Source organism: Orcinus orca, chromosome 13, assembly GCF_937001465.1.
Source record: "Orcinus orca chromosome 13, mOrcOrc1.1, whole genome shotgun sequence".
Lineage (NCBI taxonomy): Eukaryota > Metazoa > Chordata > Mammalia > Artiodactyla > Delphinidae > Orcinus > Orcinus orca.
The window spans coordinates 34,089,842-34,102,457 of record NC_064571.1 but is presented as its reverse complement, the minus strand read 5'-3'; the positions used below and the strand labels follow the sequence as shown (position 1 = coordinate 34,102,457).

Sequence of the window (12,616 nt, the reverse complement as noted above, 5' to 3'; positions counted from 1 at the left end):
ATCCTGCATTCGCATTTACATTCCATGAGAGATACTACACAGGGAACTGGCTTTACCAAGATGAATAAAAATGCATGCTCTGCCCATGGCTTGGCAGAGGAGGCAATGACACACAATGAAATATGGGGTGTACTATAATGACAGTTACTTACAAATGGCCACTGATTGCCTGGAGGAGCTGGGAAATGCAACTGGGACAGGATCTTGATGTTTGCCAGACAGAGAAAGCAAGCGGAAGGACATTCAGATGGAAAAAAAAGTACATACAACGGCACCAATAAGTAAAAAATGATGAGGCACTTGAGAACCAAGTAGTTTGACTTGGTTACAGCATAAGCCTGGCTAGAAATAAGGATCAGAACATGAGTGCCATGAAAAGGAGTTTAAATGTTTAATTCTGAAGATATGTCACTGACTTTTAAATAAGGTAGTGACACTAGATTTCCTTTTCAGAAGAAAACCTAGTGGCAGTATGGAAGACAGAATGAAGAAGAACTTGGGAGGTAAAAAGAGCAAAGCCTCAAGTAGGCTATAGAAATAGTCCAGGTGAGAAATAAATGAAACTGCAATGATGCCAGTGGCAGCGGGGATAAAGAAGAATTTGACTCAAGAGATATTTGGGGATCTAAATGACAGGACACACTTACCATAACATGATACTTATGTTCCTGAAAAATCTCCATGTTCTTAAAACTACACATTAAAACAAACAGTCGCACATTAAAAATAACATGGCTTAAGGAAGAGTTGGAAGCAAGACACTCAAAACCTGTGCAACTCTGTAACCAGAGTATTAACAAAACCAACAAGAATCCTAATAAGCATATTAACATAGTTAAAGATGTGCTAAGTAACTAATAAGCCTGGCACTTTCTAAAGGCACAGCTCAAACAAAGTACAGCTGTCCCTCAGTATTCACAGGGATTGCTTCCAGGACCTGCCACAGACACCAAAGTCCGCAGATGCTCCAGCCCCATAGTCGGCCCTCGGTATCCACGGTTCACATTTGCAGGTTCAACCAACCCCCACGCTCGCAGTACTGTAGTTATTGAAAACAATTCAAGTGTTAAGTAAGTAGACACACGTAGTTCAAACCCACGTTGTTTGAGGATCAAATTTAATAGAAAAAAGTGTAAAGGGTATTTGAAGCTAAGTTACAGAAACAAAGAAAAAATGCACAAACATCTGGGGGAAATGTGCAATAAATTCTTTCAACACAGATAAATGGCCAAAATCAGTCAAGCGGAAGAATGTGGTATATGGACAGAGTACACAGAACTCTGTCCTTCAGTAGCTTGCTGCTGTCACCTGTGTTGGTGTACTTTAGATTCAGCTGCCACTGCTTACGGCAGCAAGCATTGATAGGCTGGGAACGTTGTTAAGTACATTTTCCTCTTTATGGACAGTATGTGAGCCAGACTGGAATGCCTCAAAAGCCCCTCGAGTGAGTGACTAAGCCTCCCACCTCCAAACCAGGTCAGGAGGTGTTCTGTGTCATACTTTTAGTACAGACTGTAACTGATGATTGCTTTAGGTACTAGTGAAGGGGAGTAAAACATATACACCAGGTTTCCAGATAGGAGTGAATGGACAGATACTGTTTCCATTAAGAAAAATTAGGGAATAATGAAGCATGAATATGAAGATAATATAATGCATGTGGTTTTTGTTATGCTGAGTTTGAGGCGTCTTACGGACATCCTTATTTAGATAAATATCAAGTAAGCAGTTAGAACTCTGGACTAGAGAAGAAGAGAATGATGTGGGCTGAAACTATGAATCATCAGTACACAGGAGATGATGAAACTTTGAGAATAAACAAAGAATTCATGCATTTACTCAGTTCACTCATTCAATAAATATTTATATAATATATACGAGCCTACACTGGCAGTTAGGGGGGTATAAGAGGGAAGAAGACAGCCATGATGCCCACTCCCACAGAACTCACATTATATCATGGGGAGACAGAAAACAGCCAAACACCCATAGAGCTAATTAATCATGTGCTACAAAGACATAAAAGGTACTAAAAGAGTATAACACAGGAACATGGCCTGACCTGGCATGGGGGTGGGAGGCTCAGTCACTTGAGGCACTTTTGAGGCATTCCAAACATAGTCCATGCAAAAGGCTCTGAGAGTAGAATAAACAGATGGAAAAACAAACATAGCATAAAATACTGAATAAACGTAAGGTTTAAGTGGCTATAGTATAGAGAAAGCAGAACATGGTGGAAGAAGCTGAAGTAAACAGCAAGTAGAACGAATGAAGTCTACAGGCTATGCTAAGGATTTAGTCTCTACAATGTATGAGATTTTAAATGGGAAAGTGATACAATCATATTTAAGAGGGCCCTGGACCAAAGCCAGATGAGAGGCAAGCAACAAAGATCAAAAATGGTCAGAGAGGTAGAGGAGCCACTAGCAGAAAACATTACAAAAGCCAGAAGAGGAGAGAATTTGAAAGAGTTCCCCACAAGGCCCAACATAACAAAGAAGTCAAGTAAGAAGAATGAAGAACCGAATACATTTAATGAGTGATTTCCAGACACTCTCTATTGTCACCACTATCTCAGGTGCTGTGATTCCCATTTTACACATGTACTAAACAAGGTCTAGAGTTTATAGCATTTGTTCAAGGTCACTTAGCTAGAAAATGGCAGAACCAGAATCTAAAGTCAAATCTTCCCAACTCCCAACCTCATGCTGATAATTAGAAGAGTACTGCCAACATAGTAAGTTTCAGTGAAATGCAGATGCGTTATCATTCTAGACCAGTGCTATCTAACAGACATTCATGCAATGCTGGAAATCTTCTATATCTGCGCTAATGCAGTAACTACTAGCCATAAGCAGCTACTGAGCACTTGAAACGCAGATATTGTGAAGAACTGAATTCACAATTTCATTTCATTTTAATTAAAGTTTAAATAGCCACATGTAGCTAGCAGCTACTGAACTGGACATCACAGATCTAGACTGTAGAAGACTGAAAAACAGAAAATAAGCAAATACAGATGAGTCAAAAGTATGATGGTAAAGAAAGAATGACAGCTAGACAGGAAGGCAGAGCTGAAGTATACCTGTTCATTCATAAATTCACTATTTGAGAAAGATTACTATAAGCTAGTTTATAATTCATGAAATTCTATTTATTAGGAAAACAGTTGCAACGTGAGCACACATAAAATCACAGATTTCCCTTATTTACCTATTAGCACTTGTTTTTCCTGACATTCTAATTTTTATTAAAGATTACCTTATAAGCAAATAATTAAAGACTGCCTTACAATCTGGCATGCAATAAGCTGGATGCCAGCTTACTGCATGCCTATAATAGGAGGTTGCTTGTGGCACTGCACTCAGGAGCATATGAAAGAAAACCATCCCTGAAACTAGATAAAGTATAAATAAATAAAAGTGCTAACAGACAGCTCTAACAATGCCAATGGTAAAGGTTTGACTCTTTTTGTAGGTGGCTGTGCTTCACACTCTCATCCCTAGGTTTTAAACTGCATACCTAATTCTTTTTTTTTAATTAATAAATGTATGTATGTATGTGTGTATGTATGTATACATGTTTGGCTGCATTGGGCCTTCGCTGTTGCATGCGGGCTTTCGCTAGCTACGGCGAGTGGGGGCTACTCTTCGTTGCGGTGCGCGGGTTCTAGGTGCACGGGCTTCAGTAGTTGTGGCATGCAGCCTCAGTAGTTGTGGCTCGTGGGCTCTAGAGCACAGGCTCAGTAGTTGTGGCGCATGGGCTTAGTTGCTCCGTGGCATGTGGGATCTTCCTGGACCAGGGCTTGAACCTGCGTCCCCTGCATTGGCAGGCGGATTCTTAACCACTGCATCACCAGGGAAGTCCTGCATACCTAATTCTAACATACAAGTAAAAATGAATTCTCTGTATTGTTCACAAAAGTCAAGAGAGACCTGGCTAGAGCACAGTTGAATTTAATAATGCTCCCAGAACACAAGTCAAAGTGCTATCTCATTTACAGAAATGTTTTCTGGGATAGCAATGGGGCTACCACGTGGCCCTCCTGATGATACTGGTAAGAAAGGGCTTTAACTAACAAAACAAAACTCTGAGAAAGTAACCTATAAGAACCTATGACTTGCTGAATTACCTGTACTAAACTTTAAAGGATTTCCTATAGAAATCTTCAAATGTTTTAAATATTTTTATAGTACAAGACTATAAAAACCAAAGACAAACCCAGAAACATTAATTAGTCACATTTCATTTCAAAATTTCATTCCTGCACCAGATCTATACATTAGCTATAATTACTGTCAACCCATGACCACAAAGTGGATATGGGAGTCCAAGGAAAAATCAGGAAAGGGAGAAAGTGAATATGGACTGTTGAATAAAAAGTTTATTTGGAAGGGCAAAAGTGAGGAAGAAATTTTAATCTGGCAAGCTTGAAATAAAATAGATGCTTTCTCCACTACACTTCAGAGATCATTTTCTCTTTTTAATTTAAAAAATTGTTATCCATGTTGTTAATAAGGTGCTAAGTGGAAAAGTAAGTACAAAAAATGTTCTAGTAAAATAGTATTTTCCCTAGAGTAATTTCATAAGAATATTGACATAGTTCAGACCCTAGCTGAAGTACCAACCTCAACCATTATGAAATTGCTAACTAATTTAAAAAATTATGCTGAGTTGTTTTTGACTCAATGCTTACCTTGGAATAAAACTGCCTGTAATCTGTAAACTAGAGCATGACATCATTAAAAATCTCTTTAAGTCTGACCTTTTTAATCTTATTTAATAAAAGCTAAATTATAAAAGATTAATAAATCCATACACTGGCATAGCTTAAAAAAAAAGGATGGGGGAACACACCAAAATAAACTTCTTGGAAGAATATACAAGAAACCTAACAATGATCAACACAAGGAGAATGGATGGCCAGGAAAGACTTTCCACTGTATACCTTTCAGTGTGGTATTATTTTTTAAGCAAATGTATTGTGTGCTTAGAACTTTAAAAAAGTTTTAAGAGTATTAACCTTCAACTAGATGTTCCCCTTACCATAAAACCTGAACTCAGAAAACAGTTCCTTTTAGAACTGTAATTTGATCAGAAATTACTAACGCAAAGACTGACAAAGTATTAAGTATTTTCTTGTTAAAATTCCTGTTTCCTAGATTAATTTCCTAAGTCCTGGGTCCACCTACTATTTAATAAGGTTTACTTAATACCCTGTTAACTGCCTATCAAATCTTTCAAAATCTATACTGTAATCGTTTGTTTTCCATACTCCTCACCCTCAACCTCACCTCATTCACCTCAGTCTCATTCTCAACTTCAGCAGATGATCTTGCCTCAAACTATCCCCAGTTGCTGAGGTGATTTTAGGTCACCTAGTTTGAACTCCATTATTAAAACATACCTGTCGTCATGGCCTACTCTCCTCACCTTGTTTTTTTCCCTCTTTTTTGATGTCCCTCCTTTCCTTTTACCCATCTTCTTTCTACCACTTCTAGGGCTCATTCCACTAATCATCCTCTTCCTCACAGATCCCTCTCCCTGCTTCTCTTCTAACTCTAAAGAATACTGACATTGGGACTTTCCTGGTGGCTCAGTGGTTAAGAATCTGCCTGCCAATGCAGGGGACACGGGTTCGAGCCCTGGTCCGGGAAGATCCCACATGCCACGGAGCAACAAAGCCCGTGTGCCACAACTACTGAGCCTGCGCTCTAGAGCCCGCAAGCCACAACTACTGAGCTTGTGTGCCACAGCTACTGAAGCCCATGTGCCTAGAGCCCATGCTCTGCAACAAGAGAAGCCACCGCAATGAGAAGCCCGTGCACCGCAATGAAGAGTAGCCCCCACTCACCACAACTAGAGAAAGCCCGTACGCAGCAACGAAGACCCAACGCAGCCAAAAAATAAAAATAAAAATACTGACATCTATCCTGCAAAGAATTACCTCAACTGTAAACCACTAGAGTTAACTTTTCTTTGTCCATTTTTCCATAAATGTCTCAAAACTGACGCTCACTGCCTCCACTGTCTCATCAGCACTTACTCCTTTATTCTACTTATTTTGTCCACATGTTCCTTCTTCAAACGCTACTTAATTATCTATCATATATCAAGTATTTGGAATATAACAATGAAAAGACAAAGACAAGGCCTCTGCATTCTCAGTTTACATTTCTTTGCAATTTTATTTTCATTACCTAGGGCTTAATTGAAGTTGCTGTCTCAAAGATTATAACCTCTATAATAGTTTTCATTTTTATCTCCTTCTCTCCCATGTTAATGGATGAGAAGAATCTCTCTTCTTGTCTAAGGAGACTCATATACCCTCCTACCTCCCTGGGGCCCTCAAACTATTAAGAATTCCATCTTTTCTCTTTGAGTCTTCAACTGCTCCCTCCTTCCTGGCTTGTTCCCTTAACCCCCAAAATAAATTCTTCCTCAAACCTAAATTTTCTAAATTTCATCATCTCTCCATAAGTCAAAGCATTAAAGAACAGTCTATACTCAATCTCTGGCCACCCATTTATTACTCAACTCACAGCATCCTGGCTTTCCTTGCTACCAGTACAAAATGGTGTTTTTCTGTACTATTGCCAAAGTCACCAGAACTCTTCTGATCCCTCCAAAAGACACTTTTTTTTTTTTTTAAAAAAAGGGAACCCTAGTACACTGTTAGCGGGAATGTAAATTGGTACAGTCACTATTTATTTATTTATTTATTTGGTGGCATTGGGTCTTTGTTGCTGCGCGTGGGCTTTCTCTAGTTGCAGAGAGTGGGAGCTACTCTTTGTTGCGGTGCGTGGGCTTCTCGTTGCCGTGTCTTCTCTTGTTGCAGAGCACGGGCTCTAGATGCGCGGGCTCTGTAGTTGTGGCGCACGGGCTTAGTTGCTCTGCAGCATGTGGGATCTTCCTGGACCAGGGCTCGAATCCATGTCCCCTGCATTGGCAGGCGGATTCTTAACCACTGCGCCACCAGGGAAGTCCCCAAAAGACACTTTTAAGTTCTTCTCTTTCCTGATCTCTGCAAAATCTAGACACTGCTGACTCCTTCAAATATGACATCACTCTGCTAATTTTCCAACTACCTATTTATTCTCAGACAACACTGACAGGTTCCTCATCTCCTACCTGCCTCTTAAATGCAGTGTTCTTTAGGGTTTGTCCTCTTCTCTTATCGTTTTATATTCTTTCTCTATGGGATTTCATTCAGCTTCATGGCTTCAATTACTACCTAGAACAAATACACACAACACTCAAATCTTTAATATAAGCCCAGATTTCTCTTCCAGATCCAGATATAGCCAATTACCTGTTGGTCATATCCACCTAGGTGACCCATGACTACTTTATTTATTTATTTTATATAAATTTTTTAATTTTTATTTTCGGCTGTGTTGGGTCTCCATTGGTGCACGCGGGCTTTCTCCAGCTGGACAAGCGGGGGCCACTCCTCGCCGCGGTGCACGGGCCTCCCACCACCGCGGCCTCTCCTGCTGCGGAGCACGGGCCCCAGGCGCGCGGGCCTCAGCAGTCATGCCGCACGGGCCTAGCCGCTCCACCGCACGTGGGGCCCTCCCGGACCAGGGCCTGAACCCTTGTCCCCCGCATTGGCAGGTGGACTCCCAATCACTGCGCAACCAGGGAAGTCCCCCCATGACTACTTTAAATTCACCATGTCCAAGGCAGAAATCATCACCACTCCTCCAAATCTACTTCTCCTGTATCTCCTAGACAGAGAATGTGCATTTCTAACAAGGTTCCAGATGATGCTGATGCTGCCCGTTCAGGACCCACATTCTGAGAATCACTGCTCAAACATGCTGCCCCTTCCTACCTCCAGGCCGTCAGGTTCCCACATTCTGAGAATCACTGCTCAAACATGCTGCCCCTTCCTACCTCCAGGCCGTCAGGTTCCCATATTCTGAGAATCACTGCTCAAACATGCTGCCCCTTCCTACCTCCAGGCTGTCAGGTTCCCATATTCTGAGAATCACTGCTCAAACATGCTGCCCCTTCCTACCTCCAGGCCGTCAGGTTCCCACATTCTGAGAATCACTGCTCAAACATGCTGCCCCTTCCTACCTCCAGGCCGTCAGGTTCCCACATTCTGAGAATCACTGCTCAAACATGCTGCCCCTTCCTACCTCCAGGCCGTCAGGTTCCCACATTCTGAGAATCACTGCTCAAACATGCTGCCCCTTCCTACCTCCAGGCTGTCAGGTTCCCACATTCTGAGAATCACTGCTCAAACATGCTGCCCCTTCCTACCTCCAGGCCGTCAGGTTCCTTCTGCTAGCTCCTAGACCATGGTATCTATGCAGCAGGCACTGTTAATATTTCACAACACTCTATCTTATTGAACTTAAACTCGTGCAACATAGCATTCTAAGCAGTAATTACCAAATGATGAGAGAAGACTAGAGATGAAACAACAGTCAACCTAGAAAGCTGGATGTTTCTTGAGGGCGGAAGAGCATTCTAGGGTATCCCTCGAATCAAATCTTACCCAAGTACATAGGCTCTTGATAAATATCTGCTGAGTGGATGGCAGTATTATCTATCCAGTCACCCAAGCCAGAAGCCACAGCAAGATTCACCCCTTCCTTCCCCATAATCCAAGTCACCAAGTCCTATCTTCTGCTTCCTAAATGTGTCTCATACCTGGTCCCTCCTCTCCATCTGCACTGTTATTACGTTCTTTCAGGTCCTTAATATCTCACTTTACAGTAATAATTTTTTAATTGGTCCCCATGTCTACATTCAGCTATCCTATTTTATCCACATGACCATAAGATTGATCCCTCTAAAACAGTAAATGAGACGATGTCATTCTCCTGCTTAAAAACAATAACTTCCCACAGGCTTTAAGGAAAAAAATATTAATTCCCTCATGTGATATGCAAACCCTTCTAGGATCCTGCATCAATCTACCTGACCACCCTGTCTCTCCATTCCACCCTACCCCCCTACCCTCCAGCCCTGCTGAACTGGCTTATATATTCATGCCTCAGGGGCTTTAAACATAAAGCTTTCTACCTAGAGTGTCTTTCCCACTGGCTAAATATTCATCCTTTTAAGCCTCAGCTCAGGCACCATCTCTTCCATGAAGCTTTCTTTGAGTGACATTCATTCATCTCTCCATCCAATCCCCACCTCAGTTTGGATTACACCTCTCCCCTGCCATGTGCTCTTACAGCACCCCATGTTTAGTTTGTTAATAGCACATATCACACTGCATAATAATTGTCTTGTTCACCTAGTTGATTAAGTTCCTTGGAAACTATAATTATGTCTTCTGTTTGTATAGTCAATGCTAGGTATATTAACAGACACTCAACTAAAATTTAAATAAATACATTCCATGCTATTCTCTATAAACAGTGGCTCTCAAAATTTAGCACAGATCAGAGCTACCCAGAGGCATATAAATCTAGACTGCTTGGCCCCAGCCCCGGAGTTATAGATTCAGCTGGTTCAGGGTGGGACGTAACAGGTTCCCAGATGATGCTGATGCTGTCCAGGAATCACATTCTGAGTGTCAGTGCTCCAAATCTATGTTCTCTCTTCCTAGCTCCAGGATTTAGAGTCTTTTCCTAGCTACCTCCAACTCTGCCTACTGCAATGCTAATCTTTTTAGACCCAGCTCAATTGTCACCTCCTTCATAAAACTTCCCCTAATCCCCAAAGAAACTGATTTTGCTCTTTCCTCAATTTCTGTCCAGCTCTGTGTATATTATTCATATGGTAACATGCTAACTTTCTTTCACACCTATTGGCAGTTGTCTCATGTTCTCTACTTAAATGAAGGCAGGAAATCTGCCTTAATCATTTTGATATCCTCCACAACCTGGCAGAGTAACCAGTGAAATGCAGACGAAACCTACAAGTATTTGTTCATCTGAACGAATCCCTGCAGACTGCCCCGACTCTGGGCCCACGGTCTGTCTGACTCGCTTAATCCTCCTGGCCCAAGCTGACTTCTTACACTGCCTTGTACTTTTGCTTGCCTTACAACCTATGACAGATGCCTGATCCTCGCACACTTGTCTGTCCCTCTCTCATTGCTGACTGACCCTTAGTCAGCTTCTTTGCCTTGTACTCTGAACGCTTTTATTTTCTTAACCACTACGGGACATAGTAAATGGAGAAATTTTCTCTTTATGATTGATCTGAATTTTAATTCTGCTGGCCATAAGACAGGTTGCTTGCTTTTTTCTGAAGTAGCCTTTCTTGGTCAGAGAATTCAAACTAAAATATGCTGTGTACAACTCCAAGTGCAGTTATTGTAGACAGCAATAAATGTGTTTCAGGTTCTATTTACAGATGGTGGAGATAATTGGAATACAAAGTTTAAAAACACAAAAACATAAAAAAGGTCACTTATGATATGTAAGGTTGGCCTAAGAAACAAAACTTAAAAGAATATCTAATTATTTATGCACTATGTTCATACATGCATCCAAAACAAAATTTGTATTACCTATTCCAACGAAAAAAGATACCAAAACACCTGGTCATATTTCTGAGTTACACTAATGACATAGTAAAAACTACATCTGATACATAAAAAGTTAACTGTTTCTAAAAATGCCCCTACAAAATTTACTCCTTCAAAAATTACTGAGAGACTGTTTTCAATCACACCGATCTAAACATTCTACTTGATTATTTTATTCTTATTTTACCTCTGTGTGTAACACTTAAGTACTCTATCTAAAACTATACATACCTACCTAGAGAAAATATTGTGATGATATATTTATTTCAATAAATAAACATCCATTTATTTAATCATAGACAACTGACCAGTAATGGTTCAAGAAAAATTCTTTGGAGCTCAGTACTCACATTTTTATATGCATATGCATAATTTTCAGCCCATCTGCTCAACAGTTTAATATGACCCAAATAGAGATGAAGGGATATAACAAGAAAAAAAGAAGTAGGCTACTTGTAAGGTAGCAAGTAAAATTAATACCTGTCAAAAAAGATTCTTGATAGGCTCAATTCAATCTCTAAGCCTTTTTACTTTCCCCTTACTTGAATTAATCAGATATTCATAAATTAAAATCTGTTGACAAAAATGTATGTCCATAACACTCAGTAAAAGTTATAAAGATTTTCCAAAGGGAATGAAAGTTTTCAGAACTGTATGCCCAATTAACAAGATAAATGAACCAGATCACTCCAAAGTCCAATTTATTTGAATTAATCAATATTCCATATGGCAGAGCTGAGCTACAGTCCTGACACTTTCGAACCAGTGCTATATTCAGCAGACCAACATAATCCTAAAAGTTGAGGGGCCACTGTCACAACAAATTATGTCCTGAAATGTTATTGAGAGGACGGCAGGAAAAAAAGCCAAGAGTGAATCAGAAAATAAATACTAAAAAGGAAACTGTAAAGAAGAGAGAAATAATGACCTGGAAGAAAAAAATCTCATACGGTGATTTTAAAATATTTTTGAAAAATAAGGAAACACTGAGTATCAGGAAGATAAACTTAAGACCTAAAAGAGAATTTTCAAAATTCAGCGTGTTGTTCAAGGAAAAAAAACTATTTGGAAAGCAGATCATTCTGCTATACACTGCATAAACAACAAGACTAGGTCACTGTTCCTCAAAACGTATCATTTATAAATAAAGGTAAAAACACTGGACAAAGATCTTCAAGATCTGGACCTTCAGGTAAAATACATGTATAGAGAAGTTGTATTAAAGCACTAAAGTTCAATTCATAACTCCAAAAGATTATGCAAAAAAAAAAAAAAAAAGGCTGCATTATGAATGGCTCCGCTCTAACTTGTTTTCTGTGAGTCTCGAAAAGCCTAAGTTTTGACTCAGAAGGCCAAAATCGTCTCTGAGCTGCCTCCGAAGTTGGCAGGGTAAAACTTCCTATACATATCAAAACCACTAATCATTTATTAAGTCTGCTCCTAATCTGAATTTTAAGGACACTAATAGGTGCGCTTAATCATTTGTCCTGTTTTAAATAAAAGCTGACTTACTTGACTAATGTCACTTTCTTCCCCCCCAATCACACAAATTGATCCCAAGTTGCAGTCCACAGAATTTCTCTCTTCACTCACCCACCGCTCTATTTTGAAATGCTTAATATCTACATACAAGGTGAAATAAATGCAATTACAAGGTGCAAGACATTACGCCAAGCAATCCGTCGAAAAATCTTCGGACAACTGTTTAAAGACTTGTAGAAAAAGCCTAACGATCAAATCACCTGTTCGGATATCTGATATAGATGAAAAAGCACTGCAAACTTTTTCTACTATGCATGCAATTCTTGATTACAAAGAGGAAACTGCACCGGCTAGCCGGAGCGAGAAAACCGGTAGGGTAACAGGCTAAAAGGGCGTCGTTGATTTCTTGGCTACAGTGACAGAGGCGGGAGACACACCCCTAGCGTCGGTCGGAAACACTACAGCAGTGAATTCTACCTAGGGATTAATGTGAGGCTAAGGAAAGACAAATTTAAATCGCCATGATTCAAAAACAATCAGCACAGGAGAGACTTACGAAGGTAACAAAGAAAACGAAAAACCCTTGGCAGTAAGTAAGCACTAAAAAATAAGTATCTCCGTTTATCACAAACC

At 40.1% G+C, this 12,616-nt stretch overlaps 1 protein-coding gene across 1 annotated transcript in view; it reads right to left on the bottom strand.

Moving 5' to 3' along the window:
- PPP3R1 (protein phosphatase 3 regulatory subunit B, alpha) overlaps positions 1-12,616 on the bottom strand; it is a 59,697-nt gene that overhangs the window by 45,951 nt on the left and 1,130 nt on the right. The gene's annotated exons all lie outside the window — the stretch shown is intronic.